This window comes from Pelodiscus sinensis, chromosome 23 (genome assembly GCF_052426305.1).
Source record: "Pelodiscus sinensis isolate ZL-2025 chromosome 23, ASM5242630v1, whole genome shotgun sequence".
Taxonomy (NCBI): domain Eukaryota; kingdom Metazoa; phylum Chordata; order Testudines; family Trionychidae; genus Pelodiscus; species Pelodiscus sinensis.
In genome coordinates, this window is record NC_143074.1 from 26439403 (window position 1) to 26452072 (window position 12670).

A 12670-nucleotide genomic window follows, 5' to 3' on the forward strand; every position below is an offset into this window, starting at 1 on the left:
CTCGCCGTCCTTTCCGGAGGAGATCAGGCCAGTGACACGGCGGCTACATCTACGCTGCAGCTCTCCTGCGCACAAGCCTATGCAAATGAAGCGGATTAGCATATTGCCATGCTTCATTGCAAAATTAATGGAGGCTGTTTTTGCACAAGAGGCTTTTGTGCAGAAAGGAGCTGTGTAGACGGCGCCTTTTTGCGCAAACCCCCCTTGCGCAAGAGCCGTTCTTCCTGAAAAAATGAGGAAAAGCCTCTTGCGCAAAAACGGCCCTAATTAATTATGCAAATGAAGCACAACAATATGCTAATCCACGCTTCATTTGCATAGGCTTTTGCGCAAGAGAGGTGCAGTGTAGATGTAGCCTGAGTGTTTTCTGCAGCCGTTCCCTTGCTCAGAGCACTCTGCTAAATCGGTCCCCTTTGCATACCCCAGCGCAGCGGCCTGAGGGGCCACACGCAGCCGCTGGGGTCTCTGTGCGCAGCCAGGCGTGGGTACGGTTGCCCACGCGCAGGGTTGCCAGGTTCCGCTGGTTTCCAGCCGTGCCGTGCCGGCGTAACTAACGTGACCCGCACGGGAAGCGGGGTGCGCGCCGATTGCACACAACACTGCCTGAGAGCCGCGCGCTCCCTGGGTAGCCGGTCCCAGCGCTGCTCCGGTTCAGTCGGCACAGCCTGCGAGTGCTAGGCATGCAGGTGCAGATAGCAAAGCTCCCTGTCCTGGGAGACCGCCTTGGTTACAGCCGTCTTGCCGCCTACTGAGAGGAAGGAGACCACGCCTGTGGTCACTCCCTAGCCTGGGCAGAGCCATGGTGTCAGAGCAGGTGTGCCTGGCCCCTGCTCCCAGGGCTAGTTCATTTGAACATCCTGCCACACACGAGACAGGAGTCATGGAAACAAGCCTCTCCGCTCCCACGTCAAACCCGCTGCGTGCACCAACGGGCGTGTTAGCCACGCTGCAGCGAGCCCCGGGCATGCCAAGGACTGCAAACAGGGCTTGCAGCTCAGTACAGCAGGCGGGACTAGTGGTGAGAGCATTGCCTGTGAGTAGCTGAAGAGAGAGCGTTCCTGTAGACATCTGGAGAAGCATCCTCACAATGAAAGGAAAATGAGCAGGTATCTTGTAACAAAGCTGCAGTAACCCAGGACTTCTGAGTTGTCACTAGGCTGCATTCCCAGATCATTTGGGACACTCCAGGAACAGCAGAGAGAACACTGAGTCTCCCACTCAAAAAGCACAAGCCGCCATGTGAGCCAAAAGAGACTCACCAGTAGCTATTAATAGTACGGGTCATATGACACACCATAGAGCAGTTCTGATTTTAGCCAGTAGGTAGCATTGACATGTGTGCTCATGCACCCAAAACTAACCAATTTATTTATTTCCCATTTTCTGTTACATTGGCATTAGATGAAGAATAGAGGTGAGGGACCATTTTTTGTGTAGAGAATTTTCCTGAAAAAAACCCACCAGTTTCTGTTTCAACCAAACTTTTTTGAGGAAAAAAAATCAAATCTGATTAAACTCTTTTTGTCCCATTTTAACTCTGTATCATTTCAGTTCAAAACTTCCTGTGGGAAAACTAATTTTTGGACACAATTTCCCACAAGAACAAAACCTTGCGTTTCCATCCAGCTATAATTGAGAGCTGCTGCCCTGGCATGGGCCAGCCCAGAATAGCTTAACAAAGGAGGGTTTCGAAAGTGCCTTGGAGACCTAGGGGCATCGTTCTGATTCTCGCCGTTTAGTTCACACATTCGATGCCTGTCAGAACAGAGCGGTTTCAAACAACTCTCCTGTGCGCCCAGGCCTTTCAAAGCAGGAGAGAGGCTGCCGCCTGCAGGTGCGAGCCATGGACACGAGAGGGCGAGTCTGCAGCAGAGCGGGAAGGGCTCAGAGGGGCTGTGGGAGGAACTGACAGACCGTTTCTCCAAGTGCTGGGATTTCCTAGGAGAAAGCCCTGCAGGGAATCCTGCTCCCTCCCCCCCCCCCCCCCCCCCCCCCCCGGCTTTCACCTCACTAGTCTGCGGGAATTTAATTTTCCTGCTTTGTCACTTGTATCTGACACCAGCTGCCTCCTCATCCCCTCACCGCCCGTGCCAGGAAACCCTCCTCTCCAGGGGTTCATGCAGGAGCAGTGGGCCAGCAGCACCAGTTGATTTCTCAGATCCCTGTCCCAGCCGCTCTCTGTCAAGACACCAAGGCTCTGCACTGCCGGGCCCAGAGGTGCTGGGCTCTGACCTGCTGGGCCTGGAAGATCTGAGCTGCCGGGCTCCGAGGTGCCGGGCCAGAGGTGCCGGGTTCTGAGCTGCCGGGCTCCGAGGTGCCGGGATCTGAGCTGCCGGGCTCCGAGGTGCCGGGTTCTGAGCTGCCGGGCTCCGAGGTGCCGGGCCAGAGATGCCGGGTTCTGAGCTGCCAGGCTCCGAGGTGCCGGGTTCTGAGCTGCCGGGCTCCGAGGTGCCGGGCCAGAGGTGCCGGGTTCTGAGCTGCTGGGCTCCGAGGTGCCGGGCCAGAGGTGCCGGGTTCTGAGCTGCCAGGCTCCGAGGTGCCGGGTTCTGAGCTGCCGGGCTCCGAGGTGCTGGGCCAGAGGTGCGATAGCCTCCCCACTCGCAGAGCCAGGCCACTCCGTGCTCGGTGTAGCCGTCTGCGTGGCCGAGGGCCGGCTGCTCTCCCGCCCGCCGTAGACGGTGCCCAGTATTGGAAAGGAAGGTTTCATTCAGGCTGCTGGCAGCCGCCAGTCACCGGTTACCCAGTAACGGGAGATGTTCACCAGGTAACAGTTCAATGGTGCCTGGGAACAGCCTCTCCCTGCCCCGCCCGCCGGTGGCCTGCTGGGCCCCTGGGCTTCTACCAGCTCTGACCCTGCGCAAGCTGGGGGCCGGCAGCCGCACGGGTGGCTGCCACTTCTGGCCCCATGTGGGGCTGGCACCGGAGCAGCGGGGCTGGAGCAGCCCCCTGACAGCGTCTACCCTGCTCGTCACCCCGGCAGCATCCACCTGCCTCTGAGACGCACCAAGAAACACCCCGGCCTGCCCCAGTTCAACTGAACGTTGAACCCGTTCACCAATTCAATGGGATTTCCCATCCCTGGGGCAGGAGCCCCACGGCGGTGGCTGTAAGTGTGTCTCTAGCCCGTGTCGGTGCCGTGCAGCACCCGCTACTGCTCCGACCGGCAGCTTGGTTTGGACTGAGCCCCGTGTTTCTTGTGGCATCATGCGATGCCGGGGGCATGTCTGTGCCATGTGCGTGGGCCATGGATTGTGTCCGTGCGACCGCTCTAGCAATGGTCTGGCCTACAGAACCAGCGGGAATCTTGCCATGGTTGTGGGGCGCAAAGAGGATCTGTTCCCTGGGATTAGCCCCAGCAGGTCGCTCGGGGCAAGGATCTGGCAGAGTCCGAAGGTCTGTGGCCGCTGGGCACAGTAAGACTTAGCCAGCCAGTCTGAAGTGGTGGAAGGAGCGGGACACAAAATCTCGTTGAGAAATGTATTGTCCACTATTCCAGTGTTACGCTAGTTACAGGCCTGGACTGGAGTTTCCACTGAGATCGCTGTGGCACCACAGCACCACCATTCCTTTTCGGGACGAATTATTTTATTAAATGTAACATTCAAGGCACAGAACCAGTTAGTCAAATATGACAGGCACTGAGCGGCCAGTGTGCAATGTATTGACAGGCAGCGTGTGCAATGCACAGCCCCAGAGGGTCTGCAGTGAAGTCAGAACATTCAAGGCACACCAAATATTTCATACAGACAAGCAGAATAAAACCCACAGTCAAAACCAGAGCAGCCAGCCAGCAAGGGATGCCCGGGGTCGGGCTCGGTACCGGTTTTCTCAGGTGTTACATTAGAGCTTTGAATTCCTGGAGGCACAGTCCCTGTGATTACGTCGGACATGCCCTGGATTTCCTGGATCAGAAATGCTTGGAAAGTGGGACTGGGCCCCTCCAAACATGAGGGAGTCCAGATTGGACCCAAACTTGAATGGAGGCCTGTCTTCCCTCTGGCTTTGTATGGGACCCACTGCTCCAAGTGGCTTGAATTCTGGAGAAGTTTAACAGTTGCTGTCCTGCCGGCCTCCGCAAAGACAGCAGCTTGGTCAGCTCTGGCAGGCAACATGTTGTGTTCACATGGTGCCGGAGATGCTGCCGGCCTGCGGGGTCGGAGGGGCAGGGCACCCACACATCAATAACGAGGTCAAAAAAGCAACGGCAGTTTAGCATTAGGTCTGAACAGACACCTCTGTGGAGTGGCAGTGGGGCTCTGGCTAACGACGCACAGGGGGAAGCTCTGAGATTTGTCACATTAATATTATCCAGAGAGAGGAAGCCGGAAGGAGGAGATAGCTGAAGAGTCAGGTAAGGATTCATGCTGAGTGTTGGAGGCTGCAGAGAAAAAAGCAACTAGTAGCAGAGCGAAATGACTGACACCACTTAAAAGGGCAAGAGAAGTGGAATGGCTAGACACATCACACACTAAATAGGAAACACATGGGAAATGCTGGTCAGAGAATGCTGGCACACAGCTGAGGTCTCTGAAAAAGAAAAAAAAGAGGAAACAGAAAACAAGATGGGAAGATAAAATTTCAAAGCAAGCACTAAATGGGTCGCAGTCCCGGCTAACAGGGAGCCGGGTGGTGAGTGTGCCCAGTAGCACATGGAGAACTGCCGCTGACCATTAACACCTTTTGCTGAGGCTCCCGGCACAGAACTTTAATCCTCTTCGGCACCGATCACTAGGGACTCCAATCCCATCAATTGCTATTTCTCCCCAGCAATCGTGCTCTGCAATTCGCAAAAACAAGTGGAGCCTTAACTGCCCCAACACCACTAACAAACCCTTGTTAATTATTTAGATTTGTAAATAAGAAATACCTGGGATTTAATAACGTGATCTTCATTAAAGCAGCCATCAGAGCCGCAGGGTTCCTAGCACAGCCGCTTCCTTCTCACTGGCTGCTTCCGGCACCACCTTTGCTTCCTCCAGCAGCAGCCCCTGTCCGCGGGCAGGCCGAGGGCCCAGACCCAGTCCCCTGCCTGCTGTCCTTTCCGTGGAACACGTCTCTTTGAAGAGCCAAGGCTGTTCAAAAAGGGAGACGGATGCAGGTGTTTCCGCGACTCGGCGCCGTTCCGGCCAGGCTCTCTGCAGGGCTCGGCGGGGCGTGCGGCGTTGTCTCCGGGGCTCCGGGGGGAGCCGTGTGCCGGGGACTGGAATGGCAGCGCACCTACAACAAAGAGCCTGGGAGAGCAAGTCCCGTGGCTACAGGGCAGATTTGCACAGGGCCCGCACTCGCTCCACAGGGTGCTGGGTTGTCCCAGCTGCCTGTGTGGGGAAAACGCGGCCTGGCTCCCACCTGTGAGCGCCACCGGTGGCAGACACTCAACGCATCCCAGGGACGGGGTGGCACACAGCGCCATGCAGGGGAGCCGGCGCCAGCCTCAGTCCACCTGGCGTATCCGTCAAAGGCCGCTGACGCCAAGTTTCTACCTGGTGGGCACTGCCAAAGCAATGCCCAGGACGCGGCGCAGGGGCCAGAGCGGGGCCCAGGGGCTCTCTGCCCGCTCCCCACTTCCTGTTTGACCTGAGAACTCAATTCCCTCCGTCCCTGGCGGTTCAGCCGTCCCGAGCCCCAGGGAGGGGGATAAGGCTTCGGCTCCTGTGCTGGCTCGTCACAGGTTTCTTGCCAGCTGGGCTCTGCCTGCCTGACCCTGCAGGAACCACTCCCCAAGTGACCACCGGTAACTGTGTCCGCGGGACTAACGTGCCGTGGGCTTTGCACAGCCGTCGAGACGGTGACTTGGCTCCAGAGCACGAGGGGCCGGGAGCTGGCAGAGCAGGCTCTCGCGGAGCCCAGCCACTCTTGGCCTTTGCTTCGGGCACGGGCAGAAGAGAGAGAGAGGAGCAACAGGCCCCCTGGCGCCAGACTCCAGCCGGCGAGCCGGGGACTCAGCAGCCCTGGAGGGGGCTGTGCGTGAAGGGGTGTGCAGCCCCCAGGGGAGTGGGACTAAGCAGCCCCAGGAACTGCAGCGCGGCAGGGACCTGGCTTGGAACAGCAGGGGGTTGCTCCTTGTGTGTGGCGGGTACCTCTCCAGGAGAGAAGAGCAGCAGGGACAGTCCTAAGGCCACGAGGGGGCAGTCCCAGCATGGACATTGGGAGCCAGCTGCATTTCTGCCTGCAGCCCGGGGCTTCCCCTGGAGGGCAAACATCAGGCCCCCTCCACCCTGCCTGCTCAGCACTGGCCCTGCGTGGCATCTGTGTACGGCAGGGGCTGCACCACTGGGGCCACCCAGTCACACGGGCAGCCTGGGGGGGAGCTGGGCTCCGTCTCTGCCCAGCGCCGCGCTGGCCTGGAGTCTCTGCAAGGGCTCAGGGGGCTCCGAGCGGGTTTTCTCCTCGGGCGCGGGAAGCTCTGAAAGCAGCACGAGAGCCGCGGGTGGAGGGCAAGTCACAAGCCTAAGGGGCAGCGAGAGGGCAGGGACTAGAGCGGGCAGGTAACAGGGATCCCGGCAGGACCCCCTCTGGCTCTGCCTTCCAACCGCAGGCAGGGCTCAGTCGCTGGCCCTCGAATTCTGGGGGTGAATTATTCACGACTTACACGCAGCTTTGCAGGGGACCCTGCTCCAGGCGGTGGGAAAGCGATCCGCCTGCACGGTCTACTCGGGCTCTGCTATGGATGAAGCTGAAGCAAAAATCCTCCCTGGCTGCTAGAATGACCAGAGAGGGGAAATCTGATCAGCGCAACACAGGCCTTTCCAGCACAAGTTTAACACGAAGCAGCAGCCAGGATAGGTGCCGTCTCTGAGGGCTGGCGGGGGGAGGCTTTTCGCAATGTGGTGCTCTCTTACCCGGCGCAGGGTTACACGTCTTGCTCGCTTCATTCCAGAGACAACGTCATGTGGCCTGTTTGCGTGGGCTCTGGAGCGCTCACGGGTTCCTAGAGTGAACTCCTCGTTGGCAGACACACAGGGCTCTTCTCAGGCCTGGGGGAACACTGGGCTGACCAGTTTGAGAGCGAGGCCAGACCATCCTTCCGCGGAACAGAACTCCCACCTGCTCAGCAGCCTGGGACAAGGCAGGGACGAGAGAGCATGATTTGGGGCCAGGTGCTGCCATCTTTACGCAGCCTGAGAATCGCATTGCCCCTCGCGTAGCCCCAGGGCGGGGCTGGCGGGGGCAGAATACTTAGTGTGAGTAAGGGAGACAGGCCCAGGCCCCTTGAATTGTGGAGAGTAAAAGCTATTCACCAAGGGAGTGTCCACACACAAAAGTTGCACTGGGTTAACTAAATCCGTTTACCACCTCACCTTTAGGTAAAATGCTGCTACTCCTGCCTGTATGGTCGTGCCCTTAGGACCACAGGACCCAAGCGTTGGAACAGCTGGTTTGAGGTAATTCCAGTGCATCTTCTGCTTCAAACCCAACAAGCCCAACCCCTCAGACAACCAAACAGCAGACACATTAGTCTCCTTGCTCATTTCCCATCACAGCTATTTCTGTGACATTATACAAGCTGGTTTGGTTTGTTAACCTGACTCCTACTCAATACTTCCTGGGCTTGGATAGGTTAAAGACCATCTCTTGGGGAACCATATGCCTACAGGGAACACTGAATTTAAAAGGATTTGAAAAACCTGTATGAGTGATAGAAAAATCACATTTTTACCACCAGAAAGCTGCCGATTATTGTCTGGGTCTTTTTGACTTGATTTCTCACACTGCAGATTTACATGGTTACAATGAAATAGTGGGGTAAAATAGCTCAGGGGTAGGTATGTGTCAAGTGTTGATAGAGTTTACATGCCATGTATTTTACTGTCTATTGATGTTTCAATGTTACATTTAACTATGGATCAAACACAGCCAGAGCCAAATTCCATCTTCTTCTGTGAAGCAAAATAGATCCGCAGAAAGCAACGTGAGTGGTGCTCATGAAACAACCCACAATTTGAATAAAAATAAACTTTTTTTGGAGGTTAGAAAGTGCTTCATTCCCACGAGCTTGCACCCATCCTGGCTTCAGCCAGAAGCTGAAGCTGAGGACGATTGCTCCTATGCTATTTCTGAGCCCACCGAACCTCAGCAGTGGTGGGAATCTAAAGGCAGGACTATTGCAACCCGGATGTGAGCAGCTCTCCGCTTGGCCTGGGGAGGAAATAATTTTGCTGTGCGCTTGGCCAGGGGTAGCCGCACAGCAGCAACCTTCCTCTCAAGCTCTCTCCTTCAGGGCAGCTCGAATCTGCCTCTGGTGGTTACCTCCCTAGATTAGTTCTCCTGGGTTGTGGGAGGTGAGTCTCCCTTGCCTCTCGCCTTGTTGGAGCATTTACACCAGTGCACAGTGAATGCAGAATGCTCGCCTGCTGGCCTGACACACACCGGGCTGCGCTGGCAGGCTTTAAACCCACTGTGCACCCACAACCAGCCCTTCTTTTCTACCTCGTTGCCTGTGGCGGTGAAGATGGGATTGTGGAGAGGTCACAAGCCCCTGGGAAAGCGGCAGCCCAGTGGAATTACCGGGCTCGCTTCACAGATTTCAAACATCAAAGGCTCTTATGCTCTCCTGACTCTTCTGTTTCTCTAGGTCCTTACCTGGCCTCCATCTCCGCAGGAGCCGAGTCCCTCATGCTCTCTAGTGGGTTGGTCTTTCTTCCTGCACCCCAGAGAAGTTCTGCTCAGAACTTTGCCTTGCTGAGAAGCAGTTTGGTCCCTACAAAGGCATTTTAAAACCTGAATGTTTCTGAAGTTGTTATTGGCTGCAGAGGCTAAGGGATGGGCAGTAAATAGAATACTGCTTAACAAAGGTATCAATTAAAAAACCAGACTGGCTCTGATTGACAGCAAATGCTGGATTAAGCTTCGTTTCCCGCGGAGTCCAAGGTGTCCTTCCCCAAAGCAGGATCCTCAGGACTAGCAGTGTCTCTTCCCATCCTCTGTAACAATGAGACCTGACTGGGAAAGGGAAAGGGAAAGTTCCCACTTTGGGGGCGCTTGTGTTCCCTGTGAGCACTGACTGTCTCAGCTCACCTCCCCGTGCTGTCAGTAGGCCGAGAGGGAAAGAACCAGGCAGCCACACAAACAGCCTTTTGCCAACTGCAAAGAGATTAAATTGGCAGAAAGAGACATTTTATGCTCCAGTGTCACAGCAGGTTTTACCAGCAATGGAAACAATGCAAATCGCTCCCTGGGCAATGCCTAGCCCTGTGTTTCTGGACTGGGACCATTGTCCGTGGTAAAGCAGAGATGTCGCATGCCAGCAGCGTCTGGGCAAACGCCACCCGGGAGCAGGGGCCCTCTGTTTGGAGAGTGGCCCTATGCACAGAGCCACCGTGCAGACAAGGTATAAACTGTTGAGAAAGAAGAAAATCACTTTGGGCCGAGAGCTTTGTCTGAACTTTGTCCTTTTCTCAAGCAAAGGAAAATATTATTTCACCCTTTAAAGAACCACACATAATAAGAGGCGAAATGTCAAGACCAATGTTGATATAAACCCCCAAGGAAAACAAACATCCATGTGGCTTCTCCAAAAGGTCTCACTCCTCACCCCTCTTCCCTAGTTTAAACAGATTTAGTAAGTGGGCAGGAATGGTGGGGGGAGGGGGCTTCTGCAGGGTCGATTGTAAAGGTCCTCCGTAAAGTCCCCGCCTGGTACCTCGTCTTCAGGCAGATGCTCAGCTCCGGGGAGGATTGGCCCGCCTGGGATGGCAGAACCTCGGGCTTTCATGATGAAAGCTCCGTGAGCAAGGCCAAGGCGTCTCCCCCTTCCAGCACTGAGAAGCCCCGGTTCCCCAGTGCCCCAGCATAGCCTGCCCCGCCAGCAGAGGGCTGCAGGAAACGCCACACGCCGCTCAAGCCGATGAGTGAGGGTGGCACTTGCTTGGCTGCTTGTGGTGGAACCACCGAGCCCCGTCCGGGCGGGAGGGCGGAAAGACGCACTGGGGACGGAGGCGGCTCATTGTCTCAAGGTATTCCTGGGGCCTCTGGAGGAGTCACGTGGGGCCAGGCAAACAAGACTTGGTGACTTCTAACGCCCCCTGCCTGTAACGTGGGGCACACAGCTAACTCCTAGGCACCTGGGAAGAGCCGGGTGGTGCACCGTGGTACGTGGCTGTGCACGCCAGCAAGGCGCCTCTCCCCAGGCTCCAGCGGGATGTGGCCTAGTGAGTTTGCACAGAGCCCCTTGCTATCTGCTGCGGGGCAGGCCCTGGGCTGGCGGGAGCACAGTCTGGCAATGCCTAGACCCTGGGCCCGCCCCACCCGGGCACAGGCACGCTCTGCGGCACCCCCTGCTCCGTGTCTCCGCACTGCTCCTTCCCTCCACGGGCTGGGTGGCTGGGCTCTGCGCCACGGACCAGACTGCGGCGTGTACGCTGGGCCTCAGGGGCGTTCCTCCCATTCCGGGGGGCGGAGCAGAGCCGGGCGCACCCAGGGCTCTTGGGCAGGCAGCCCCGAAACAGAAACGCCTGATTCCCAGGCTGTACCAGCCAGTGCGGACACAACATGCCCAGCCCCGGCCGCAGCAATCCGCACACTGTGCAGCACAGAGGTACAGGAATGAATAATTCAAGAGCCGGGCTGGCTCCGCAAGAGCATCAGCACCAGGATAAATCACCAGTAATTCCAAAGCCACATTCCCAGGTTCACTTATAACCATCTTGGTATCTGGAGTCCCACTGGGAGCCATAAACGACACCGAGTCCACAGCAGGAAAATAAACATGCAGCTAAGTGGCAAGGATTCATTTACCCCCAAAGGGGAACCACTTGACTCTGTAGAGTATTGGTTTAATACACACAGAGCACGTTTCACCTTCAAGTACATCCCCAGTTCCAGGGGAGCGGGCTGCCTGGGGGAAGAGGGATGCGGCCGGGAGCCCTCCTAGCAAAGCTGCCAGCCTGAGCCCATTGTGCTAGACAAGGGCCAGACATGCCTGGAAAGCCCCAAGTGCCAGGTTCAAAGCAAAGGCAAAAAGTGACAGTGCCCGAGGGCCTTGCCCATCTTCATTCAGCCCTTCCTTTTTCGGGGTGCACGGGGCTGAAGATTGTATCAGAGACCTTGTGACCTTCCGTGTTTACAAAACGGCCTGGCTCCTGCATTGCTTTAGGAAAGTTCGGGTCTAGTCCACCAACTTTATTATTGTTTCAAATCTTGGGATTTTGGTGGGCCTAACAAAACCAATTTCTCCTGCCATTAATATCTGCATTTCCACATCACGAGCTATGAATGGGACACAGCCAGCCCACTGAATTAGCCTCATTCACATGGGTCCTACAATTTAGGTACTACTTCTGCTGTTACAGCTCTCTCTTGGTGTAGGTCATTTCCACTCCAATTCCTCTGATGAAGTGGTTGTGCCCTCAAAAGCTCATGATTCTCTGGATTTTGGCTAGTCTCTAAGGTGCCACAGAGCCACTCTCTGTTTCTAACTTTAAGGAGTTTGTCTAACTAAGGATTTCAAAACTTGGCCTGGTACTGCTCAAGAGTGAATAGGAACAGACTTAGATTGGACTTTCCCTTTTTCCGCTAGCAAAAATAAACCCAAAATGTCTCAAAGGTCAACAGTCCAAGTGATGCTTCCAGAAGAGACGTGATTAAATAGTACTAGCAAAATGCAAAACTATTCAGAACTAGCTGAGCGGTGTCAGAACTATCTGAGCAGTGTGATCCACTGGGGGTGGCAAAGAGCGAATAGGCCTTCATTTCAAAACTGGGTTCTTAGCAAAATGCAGCCTGGGCTCAGAGGTGATTGACTGAGAACAGAGACCCAGCACTTGTGAAAACAGAACCGAGCGCTGCACTTGGAGCCAACTTGCCTCCGACAAAACACCCCCTGACATCAATCTGTTAAACTCAGCGGGACTTTCTCAAGATTCCTCCCCTGTGCATCCACCTTATCTGCAACTCCATTTGGTACGATCCCATGTTATCTCACCGTCCCGCACTGATCTCTGCCGACTACACAGAAGCCTTCGGAAGCTCTGGTGAGTCAAGCCAGGTGAGGATGGAGCAGAAAAGCTCCTGGGTTTTGCTGCTGGCATAAATGAGAGGTGAAACGTTTCTCGTTGAGTCGTAAGTGAGCAAAGGAGCCAGCAGGGAGCAGGGGGTGTTGCGTTGCTGGAGGTGCCATACGTAAGATGAGAAATAAAAGCCAGGGCCTGACTGCTAATGAGTGTGATAAAGAATCTATGTCCGGTTTTTCCTAACAGCAGAATGTTACAGTCACACTACAGAGTTTTGTCGGGAAAGTGGCTGTTTTTTTGATAAAACGTGAGGAACGTCCACACTGCAAGCATGTTCTTCCACAAGAAAATCGAAAGAACAGAGGGATTTTTCTGGCATTTTGGTAATCCTCATTGTGCAAGGAAGAAACCTTTTTCCGAACAAGCTCTTTTGCAAAAAGGCATGTGTGGAGGAGGAAGAGGGAGTTCTTTTGGAAGAAGAGGAAAGAGGAAAAAGCACAGGTGCCCTGGTGGCCATTCTGTCCATAGCAATCACAGCTTACACGCGAGAGAGCGCCCATTCAGAGTGGATGCTCTCTTTCGAAAAAGGAGATCGATTTTTGTTGCACTTTTTCAGTGTGGACGCTCTCTTTTGGAAGAACTTTTTCCGGAAGATCTCTTCCAAAAAAAAGCTTTTTCTGAAAGAAGCCTGCAGTCTAGACATAGCCTCAGAATGGTAACAG

The 12670-nt window shown here is 55.2% G+C and overlaps 1 long non-coding RNA gene across 4 annotated transcripts in view; it reads right to left on the bottom strand.

The window, feature by feature from the left end:
- Positions 1–2024: 2024 nt before the first annotated feature.
- Positions 2025–12670, bottom strand: part of LOC102460128 (uncharacterized) — a 32045-nt gene continuing 21399 nt past the window's right edge. Inside the window, exons 3-7 of one of the 4 annotated variants that reach the window (XR_012897214.2) lie at positions 8581–8698; positions 6840–7056; positions 6590–6698; positions 4868–5072; positions 2025–4777 (exon numbers count right to left, since the gene is read on the bottom strand). This is a non-coding gene — a long non-coding RNA (uncharacterized LOC102460128). Of the gene's footprint in view, positions 4778–4867; positions 6699–6839; positions 7057–8580; positions 8699–12670 lie in introns of all 4 variants that reach the window. The other 3 variants (XR_012897212.2, XR_016347780.1, XR_016347779.1) reach the window with 3 other exon arrangements.